Raw genomic sequence first — 7,500 nt, 5'->3', positions numbered from 1 at the left:
CGAGATCAGACGAGATCGGGCGTACCCAGGCTGGTATGGCCGTAAGCGAGAAACAATCTCTTGCTACAACATATATAGTCAAAGTGAGTGTGATAAACAGACATTGCATTTTCAACAATTAGATAAGCAGCTTGAACTTTGTGTCACTGAAAAAGTAGAAGAAATTACAAACACTGTTCCCATCACTTTTTAGCACAGGTAGTTGGATAAAATACAAACTTTATTTCCTTTCATCATTTGAACAGGGCCAAGGAGCACAAAGCACACACAAGCTGCATTCAGCAACAATATTCTTGTTTGTCTCATAAATACAAGGCAGATGCTAATTGAAAACACAAGGAAATTTGATCCTATTAAAAAGGCAGGAAGCTGCATTTAGTCAATTCATCATTAAATGCTTACTACAACGCAGTGTTGCTGATGAAATAGTGCAAGAGCACACCCTCGTGGACAAAATGCTTACAGCACCTGGTATTTCCAGGCGGTCTCCCATCCAAGTACTAACCAGGACCGACCCTGCTTAGCTTCCGAGATCAGATGAGATCGGGCGTACCCAGGCTGATATGGCCGTAAGCGAGAAACAATCTCTTGCTACAACATATATAGTCAAAGTGAGTCTGATAAAACAGACATTTAGTCAATTCATCATTAAATGCTTACTACAAGGCAGTGTTGCTGATGAAATAGTGCAAGAGCACACCCTCGTGGACAAAATGCTTACAGCACCTGGTATTTCCAGGCGGTCTCCCATCCAAGTACTAACCAGGCCCGACCCTGCTTAGCTTCCGAGATCAGACGAGATCGGGCGTACCCAGGCTGGTATGGCCGTAAGCGAGAAACAATCTCTTGCTACAACATATATAGTCAAAGTGAGTGTGATAAACAGACATTGCATTTTCAACAATTAGATAAGCAGCTTGAACTTTGTGTCACTGAAAAAGTAGAAGAAATTACAAACACTGTTCCCATCACTTTTTAGCACAGGTAGTTGGATAAAATACAAACTTTATTTCCTTTCATCATTTGAACAGGGCCAAGGAGCACAAAGCACACACAAGCTGCATTCAGCAACAATATTCTTGTTTGTCTTATAAATACAAGGCAGATGCTAATTGAAAACACAAGGAAATTTGATCCTATTAAAAAGGCAGGAAGCTGCATTTAGTCAATTCATCATTAAATGCTTACTACAAGGCAGTGTTGCTGATGAAATAGTGCAAGAGCACACCCTCGTGGACAAAATGCTTACAGCACCTGGTATTCCCAGTCGGTCTCCCATCCAAGTACTAACCAGGCCCGACCCTGCTTAGCTTCCGAGATCAGACGAGATCGGGCGTACCCAGGCTGATATGGCCGTAAGCGAGAAACAATCTCTTGCTACAACATATATAGTCAAAGTGAGTGTGATAAACAGACATTGCATTTTCACCAATTAGATAAGCAGCTTGAACTTTGTGTCACTGAAAAAGTAGAAGAAATTACAAACACTGTTCCCATCACTTTTTAGCACAGGTAGTTGGATAAAATACAAACTTTATTTCCTTTCATCATTTGAACAGGGCCAAGGAGCACAAAGCACACACAAGCTGCATTCAGCAACAATATTCTTGTTTGTCTCATAAATACAAGGCAGATGCTAATTGAAAACATCCAGGAAATTTGATCCTATTAAAAAGGCAGGAAGCTGCATTTAGTCAATTCATCATTAAATGCTTACTACAACGCAGTGTTGCTGATGAAATAGTGCAAGAGCACACCCTCGTGGACAAAATGCTTACAGCACCTGGTATTTCCAGGCGGTCTCCCATCCAAGTACTAACCAGGCCCGACCCTGCTTAGCTTCCGAGATCAGACGAGATCGGGCGTACCCAGGCTGGTATGGCCGTAAGCGAGAAACAATCTCTTGCTACAACATATATAGTCAAAGTGAGTGTGATAAACAGACATTGCATTTTCACCAATTAGATAAGCAGCTTGAACTTTGTGTCACTGAAAAAGTAGAAGAAATTACAAACACTGTTCCCATCACTTTTTAGCACAGGTAGTTGGATAAAATACAAACTTTATTTCCTTTCATCATTTGAACAGGGCCAAGGAGCACAAAGCACACACAAGCTGCATTCAGCAACAATATTCTTGTTTGTCTCATAAATACAAGGCAGATGCTAATTGAAAACACAAGGAAATTTGATCCTATTAAAAAGGCAGGAAGCTGCATTTAGTCAATTCATCATTAAATGCTTACTACAACGCAGTGTTGCTGATGAAATAGTGCAAGAGCACACCCTCGTGGACAAAATGCTTACAGCACCTGGTATTTCCAGGCGGTCTCCCATCCAAGTACTAACCAGGCCCGACCCTGCTTGGCTTCCGAGATCAGACGAGATCGGGCGTACCCAGGCTGGTATGGCCGTAAGCGAGAAACAATCTCTTGCTACAACATATATAGTCAAAGTGAGTGTGATAAACAGACATTGCATTTTCAACAATTAGATAAGCAGCTTGAACTTTGTGTCACTGAAAAAGTAGAAGAAATTACAAACACTGTTCCCATCACTTTTTAGCACAGGTAGTTGGATAAAATACAAACTTTATTTCCTTTCATCATTTGAACAGGGCCAAGGAGCACAAAGCACACACAAGCTGCATTCAGCAACAATATTCTTGTTTGTCTTATAAATACAAGGCAGATGCTAATTGAAAACACAAGGAAATTTGATCCTATTAAAAAGGCAGGAAGCTGCATTTAGTCAATTCATCATTAAATGCTTACTACAAGGCAGTGTTGCTGATGAAATAGTGCAAGAGCACACCCTCGTGGACAAAATGCTTACAGCACCTGGTATTCCCAGGCGGTCTCCCATCCAAGTACTAACCAGGCCCGACCCTGCTTAGCTTCCGAGATCAGACGAGATCGGGCGTACCCAGGCTGGTATGGCCGTAAGCGAGAAACAATCTCTTGCTACAACATATATAGTCAAAGTGAGTGTGATAAACAGACATTGCATTTTCAACAATTAGATAAGCAGCTTGAACTTTGTGTCACTGAAAAAGTAGAAGAAATTACAAACACTGTTCCCATCACTTTTTAGCACAGGTAGTTGGATAAAATACAAACTTTATTTCCTTTCATCATTTGAACAGGGCCAAGGAGCACAAAGCACACACAAGCTGCATTCAGCAACAATATTCTTGTTTGTCTCATAAATACAAGGCAGATGCTAATTGAAAACACAAGGAAATTTGATCCTATTAAAAAGGCAGGAAGCTGCATTTAGTCAATTCATCATTAAATGCTTACTACAACGCAGTGTTGCTGATGAAATAGTGCAAGACCACACCCTCGTGGACAAAATGCTTACAGCACCTGGTATTTCCAGGCGGTCTCCCATCCAAGTACTAACCAGGCCGGACCCTGCTTAGCTTCCGAGATCAGACGAGATCGGGCGTACCCAGGCTGATATGGCCGTAAGCGAGAAACAATCTCTTGCTACAACATATATAGTCAAAGTGAGTCTGATAAAACAGACATTTAGTCAATTCATCATTAAATGCTTACTACAAGGCAGTGTTGCTGATGAAATAGTGCAAGAGCACACCCTCGTGGACAAAATGCTTACAGCACCTGGTATTTCCAGGCGGTCTCCCATCCAAGTACTAACCAGGCCCGACCCTGCTTAGCTTCCGAGATCAGACGAGATCGGGCGTACCCAGGCTGGTATGGCCGTAAGCGAGAAACAATCTCTTGCTACAACATATATAGTCAAAGTGAGTGTGATAAACAGACATTGCATTTTCAACAATTAGATAAGCAGCTTGAACTTTGTGTCACTGAAAAAGTAGAAGAAATTACAAACACTGTTCCCATCACTTTTTAGCACAGGTAGTTGGATAAAATACAAACTTTATTTCCTTTCATCATTTGAACAGGGCCAAGGAGCACAAAGCACACACAAGCTGCATTCAGCAACAATATTCTTGTTTGTCTTATAAATACAAGGCAGATGCTAATTGAAAACACAAGGAAATTTGATCCTATTAAAAAGGCAGGAAGCTGCATTTAGTCAATTCATCATTAAATGCTTACTACAAGGCAGTGTTGCTGATGAAATAGTGCAAGAGCACACCCTCGTGGACAAAATGCTTACAGCACCTGGTATTCCCAGGCGGTCTCCCATCCAAGTACTAACCAGGCCCGACCCTGCTTAGCTTCCGAGATCAGACGAGATCGGGCGTACCCAGGCTGGTATGGCCGTAAGCGAGAAACAATCTCTTGCTACAACATATATAGTCAAAGTGAGTGTGATAAACAGACATTGCATTTTCAACAATTAGATAAGCAGCTTGAACTTTGTGTCACTGAAAAAGTAGAAGAAATTACAAACACTGTTCCCATCACTTTTTAGCACAGGTAGTTGGATAAAATACAAACTTTATTTCCTTTCATCATTTGAACAGGGCCAAGGAGCACAAAGCACACACAAGCTGCATTCAGCAACAATATTCTTGTTTGTCTCATAAATACAAGGCAGATGCTAATTGAAAACACAAGGAAATTTGATCCTATTAAAAAGGCAGGAAGCTGCATTTAGTCAATTCATCATTAAATGCTTACTACAACGCAGTGTTGCTGATGAAATAGTGCAAGAGCACACCCTCGTGGACAAAATGCTTACAGCACCTGGTATTTCCAGGCGGTCTCCCATCCAAGTACTAACCAGGCCCGACCCTGCTTAGCTTCCGAGATCAGACGAGATCGGGCGTACCCAGGCTGATATGGCCGTAAGCGAGAAACAATCTCTTGCTACAACATATATAGTCAAAGTGAGTCTGATAAAACAGACATTTAGTCAATTCATCATTAAATGCTTACTACAAGGCAGTGTTGCTGATGAAATAGTGCAGGGGCACACCCTCGTGGACAAAATGCTTACAGCACCTGGTATTCCCAGGCGGTCTCCCATCCAAGTACTAACCAGGCCCGACCCTGCTTAGCTTCCGAGATCAGACGAGATCGGGCGTACCCAGGCTGGTATGGCCGTAAGCGAGAAACAATCTCTTGCTACAACATATATAGTCAAAGTGAATCTGATAAAACAGACATTTAGTCAATTCATCATTAAATGCTTAATACAAGGCAGTGTTGCTGATGAAATAGTGCAAGAGCACACCCTCGTGGACAAAATGCTTACAGCACCTGGTATTCCCAGGCGGTCTCCCATCCAAGTACTAACCAGGCCCGACCCTGCTTAGCTTCCGAGATCAGACGAGATCGGGCGTACCCAGGCTGGTATGGCCGTAAGCGAGAAACAATCTCTTGCTACAACATATATAGTCAAAGTGAGTGTGATAAACAGACATTGCATTTTCACCAATTAGATAAGCAGCTTGAACTTTGTGTCACTGAAAAAGTAGAAGAAATTACAAACACTGTTCCCATCACTTTTTAGCACAGGTAGTTGGATAAAATACAAACTTTATTTCCTTTCATCATTTGAACAGGGCAAAGGAGCACAAAGCACACACAAGCTGCATTCAGCAACAATATTCTTGTTTGTCTTATAAATACAAGGCAGATGCTAATTGAAAACACAAGGAAATTTGATCCTATTAAAAAGGCAGGAAGCTGCATTTAGTCAATTCATCATTAAATGCTTACTACAAGGCAGTGTTGCTGATGAAATAGTGCAAGAGCACACCCTCGTGGACAAAATGCTTACAGCACCTGGTATTTCCAGGCGGTCTCCCATCCAAGTACTAACCAGGCCCGACCCTGCTTAGCTTCCGAGATCAGACGAGATCGGGCGTACCCAGGCTGGTATGGCCGTAAGCGAGAAACAATCTCTTGCTACAACATATATAGTCAAAGTGAATCTGATAAAACAGACATTTAGTCAATTCATCATTAAATGCTTAATACAAGGCAGTGTTGCTGATGAAATAGTGCAAGAGCACACCCTCGTGGACAAAATGCTTACAGCACCTGGTATTCCCAGGCGGTCTCCCATCCAAGTACTAACCAGGCCCGACCCTGCTTAGCTTCCGAGATCAGACGAGATCGGGCGTACCCAGGCTGGTATGGCCGTAAGCGAGATACAATCTCTTGCTACAACATATATAGTCAAAGTGAGTCTGATAAAACAGACATTTAGTCAATTCATCATTAAATGCTTAATACAATGCAGTGTTGCTGATGAAATAGTGCAAGAGCACACCCTCGTGGACAAAATGCTTACAGCACCTGGTATTCCCAGGCGGTCTCCCATCCAAGTACTAACCAGGCCCGACCCTGCTTAGCTTCCGAGATCAGACGAGATCGGGCGTACCCAGGCTGGTATGGCCGTAAGCGAGATACAATCTCTTGCTACAACATATATAGTCAAAGTGAGTCTGATAAAACAGACATTTAGTCAATTCATCATTAAATGCTTAATACAAGGCAGTGTTGCTGATGAAATAGTGCAAGAGCACACCCTCGTGGACAAAATGCTTACAGCACCTGGTATTCCCAGGCGGTCTCCCATCCAAGTACTAACCAGGCCCGACCCTGCTTAGCTTCCGAGATCAGACGAGATCGGGCGTACCCAGGCTGGTATGGCCGTAAGCGAGAAACAATCTCTTGCTACAACATATATAGTCAAAGTGAGTGTGATAAACAGAGATTGCATTTTCACCAATTAGATAAGCAGCTTGAACTTTGTGTCACTGAAAAAGTAGAAGAAATTACAAACACTGTTCCCATCACTTTTTAGCACAGGTAGTTGGATAAAATACAAACTTTATTTCCTTTCATCATTTGAACAGGGCAAAGGAGCACAAAGCACACACAAGCTGCATTCAGCAACAATATTCTTGTTTGTCTTATAAATACAAGGCAGATGCTAATTGAAAACACAAGGAAATTTGATCCTATTAAAAAGGCAGGAAGCTGCATTTAGTCAATTCATCATTAAATGCTTACTACAAGGCAGTGTTGCTGATGAAATAGTGCAGGGGCACACCCTCGTGGACAAAATGCTTACAGCACCTGGTATTCCCAGGCGGTCTCCCATCCAAGTACTAACCAGGCCCGACCCTGCTTAGCTTCCGAGATCAGACGAGATCGGGCGTACCCAGGCTGGTATGGCCGTAAGCTAGAAACAATCTCTTGCTACAACATATATAGTCAAAGTGAATCTGATAAAACAGACATTTAGTCAATTCATCATTAAATGCTTAATACAAGGCAGTGTTGCTGATGAAATAGTGCAAGAGCACACCCTCGTGGACAAAATGCTTACAGCACCTGGTATTCCCAGGCGGTCTCCCATCCAAGTACTAACCAGGCCCGACCCTGCTTAGCTTCCGAGATCAGACGAGATCGGGCGTACCCAGGCTGGTATGGCCGTAAGCGAGATACAATCTCTTGCTACAACATATATAGTCAAAGTGAGTCTGATAAAACAGACATTTAGTCAATTCATCATTAAATGCTTAATACAAGGCAGTGTTGCTGATGAA

The 7,500-nt window shown here is 42.4% G+C and overlaps 18 non-coding genes and 1 pseudogene across 18 annotated transcripts in view; all 19 read right to left on the bottom strand.

Moving 5' to 3' along the window:
* The window catches only part of LOC145868171 (5S ribosomal RNA), a 119-nt gene extending 72 nt beyond the window's left edge, over nt 1-47 (bottom strand). The window contains exon 1 of the ribosomal RNA XR_014384165.1: nt 1-47. This exon is cut by the window's left edge and continues 72 nt beyond it. This is a non-coding gene — a ribosomal RNA (5S ribosomal RNA).
* Nucleotides 48-456: 409 nt separating this feature from the next.
* LOC145870159 (5S ribosomal RNA) lies at nt 457-575 on the bottom strand. The gene has a single exon (XR_014386155.1). It is a non-coding gene; the product is annotated as a 5S ribosomal RNA (ribosomal RNA).
* Nucleotides 576-714: 139 nt separating this feature from the next.
* LOC145868170 (5S ribosomal RNA) lies at nt 715-833 on the bottom strand. The gene has a single exon (XR_014384164.1). It is a non-coding gene; the product is annotated as a 5S ribosomal RNA (ribosomal RNA).
* A 409-nt stretch (nt 834-1,242) lies between these two features.
* On the bottom strand, nt 1,243-1,361 carry LOC145868862 (5S ribosomal RNA). The gene has a single exon (XR_014384857.1). It is a non-coding gene; the product is annotated as a 5S ribosomal RNA (ribosomal RNA).
* A 410-nt stretch (nt 1,362-1,771) lies between these two features.
* LOC145868169 (5S ribosomal RNA) lies at nt 1,772-1,890 on the bottom strand. Its single transcript, XR_014384163.1, has one exon. It is a non-coding gene; the product is annotated as a 5S ribosomal RNA (ribosomal RNA).
* A 409-nt stretch (nt 1,891-2,299) lies between these two features.
* LOC145869310 (5S ribosomal RNA) lies at nt 2,300-2,418 on the bottom strand. Its single transcript, XR_014385306.1, has one exon. It is a non-coding gene; the product is annotated as a 5S ribosomal RNA (ribosomal RNA).
* A 409-nt stretch (nt 2,419-2,827) lies between these two features.
* Nucleotides 2,828-2,946, bottom strand: LOC145873451 (5S ribosomal RNA). The gene has a single exon (XR_014389086.1). It is a non-coding gene; the product is annotated as a 5S ribosomal RNA (ribosomal RNA).
* A 409-nt stretch (nt 2,947-3,355) lies between these two features.
* Nucleotides 3,356-3,474, bottom strand: LOC145870697 (uncharacterized; annotated as a pseudogene).
* A 139-nt stretch (nt 3,475-3,613) lies between these two features.
* On the bottom strand, nt 3,614-3,732 carry LOC145868168 (5S ribosomal RNA). Its single transcript, XR_014384162.1, has one exon. It is a non-coding gene; the product is annotated as a 5S ribosomal RNA (ribosomal RNA).
* Nucleotides 3,733-4,141: 409 nt separating this feature from the next.
* LOC145873450 (5S ribosomal RNA) lies at nt 4,142-4,260 on the bottom strand. The gene has a single exon (XR_014389085.1). It is a non-coding gene; the product is annotated as a 5S ribosomal RNA (ribosomal RNA).
* Nucleotides 4,261-4,669: 409 nt separating this feature from the next.
* On the bottom strand, nt 4,670-4,788 carry LOC145869502 (5S ribosomal RNA). Its single transcript, XR_014385498.1, has one exon. It is a non-coding gene; the product is annotated as a 5S ribosomal RNA (ribosomal RNA).
* A 139-nt stretch (nt 4,789-4,927) lies between these two features.
* On the bottom strand, nt 4,928-5,046 carry LOC145873449 (5S ribosomal RNA). Its single transcript, XR_014389084.1, has one exon. It is a non-coding gene; the product is annotated as a 5S ribosomal RNA (ribosomal RNA).
* A 139-nt stretch (nt 5,047-5,185) lies between these two features.
* Nucleotides 5,186-5,304, bottom strand: LOC145873448 (5S ribosomal RNA). The gene has a single exon (XR_014389083.1). It is a non-coding gene; the product is annotated as a 5S ribosomal RNA (ribosomal RNA).
* Nucleotides 5,305-5,713: 409 nt separating this feature from the next.
* LOC145868167 (5S ribosomal RNA) lies at nt 5,714-5,832 on the bottom strand. The gene has a single exon (XR_014384161.1). It is a non-coding gene; the product is annotated as a 5S ribosomal RNA (ribosomal RNA).
* Nucleotides 5,833-5,971: 139 nt separating this feature from the next.
* LOC145873447 (5S ribosomal RNA) lies at nt 5,972-6,090 on the bottom strand. The gene has a single exon (XR_014389082.1). It is a non-coding gene; the product is annotated as a 5S ribosomal RNA (ribosomal RNA).
* Nucleotides 6,091-6,229: 139 nt separating this feature from the next.
* On the bottom strand, nt 6,230-6,348 carry LOC145873445 (5S ribosomal RNA). Its single transcript, XR_014389080.1, has one exon. It is a non-coding gene; the product is annotated as a 5S ribosomal RNA (ribosomal RNA).
* A 139-nt stretch (nt 6,349-6,487) lies between these two features.
* Nucleotides 6,488-6,606, bottom strand: LOC145873444 (5S ribosomal RNA). Its single transcript, XR_014389079.1, has one exon. It is a non-coding gene; the product is annotated as a 5S ribosomal RNA (ribosomal RNA).
* A 409-nt stretch (nt 6,607-7,015) lies between these two features.
* Nucleotides 7,016-7,134, bottom strand: LOC145873443 (5S ribosomal RNA). Its single transcript, XR_014389078.1, has one exon. It is a non-coding gene; the product is annotated as a 5S ribosomal RNA (ribosomal RNA).
* A 139-nt stretch (nt 7,135-7,273) lies between these two features.
* On the bottom strand, nt 7,274-7,392 carry LOC145873442 (5S ribosomal RNA). The gene has a single exon (XR_014389077.1). It is a non-coding gene; the product is annotated as a 5S ribosomal RNA (ribosomal RNA).
* Between the last annotated feature and the right edge of the window lie 108 nt (nt 7,393-7,500).

Source organism: Salmo salar, unplaced genomic scaffold (genome assembly GCF_965601325.2).
Source record: "Salmo salar unplaced genomic scaffold, fSalSal1 ptg000293l, whole genome shotgun sequence".
In the NCBI taxonomy this organism is placed as follows: Eukaryota; Metazoa; Chordata; class Actinopteri; order Salmoniformes; family Salmonidae; genus Salmo; species Salmo salar.
Note: the sequence above shows the minus strand (reverse complement) of the source record. Positions and strands in the feature narration are given on the sequence as shown.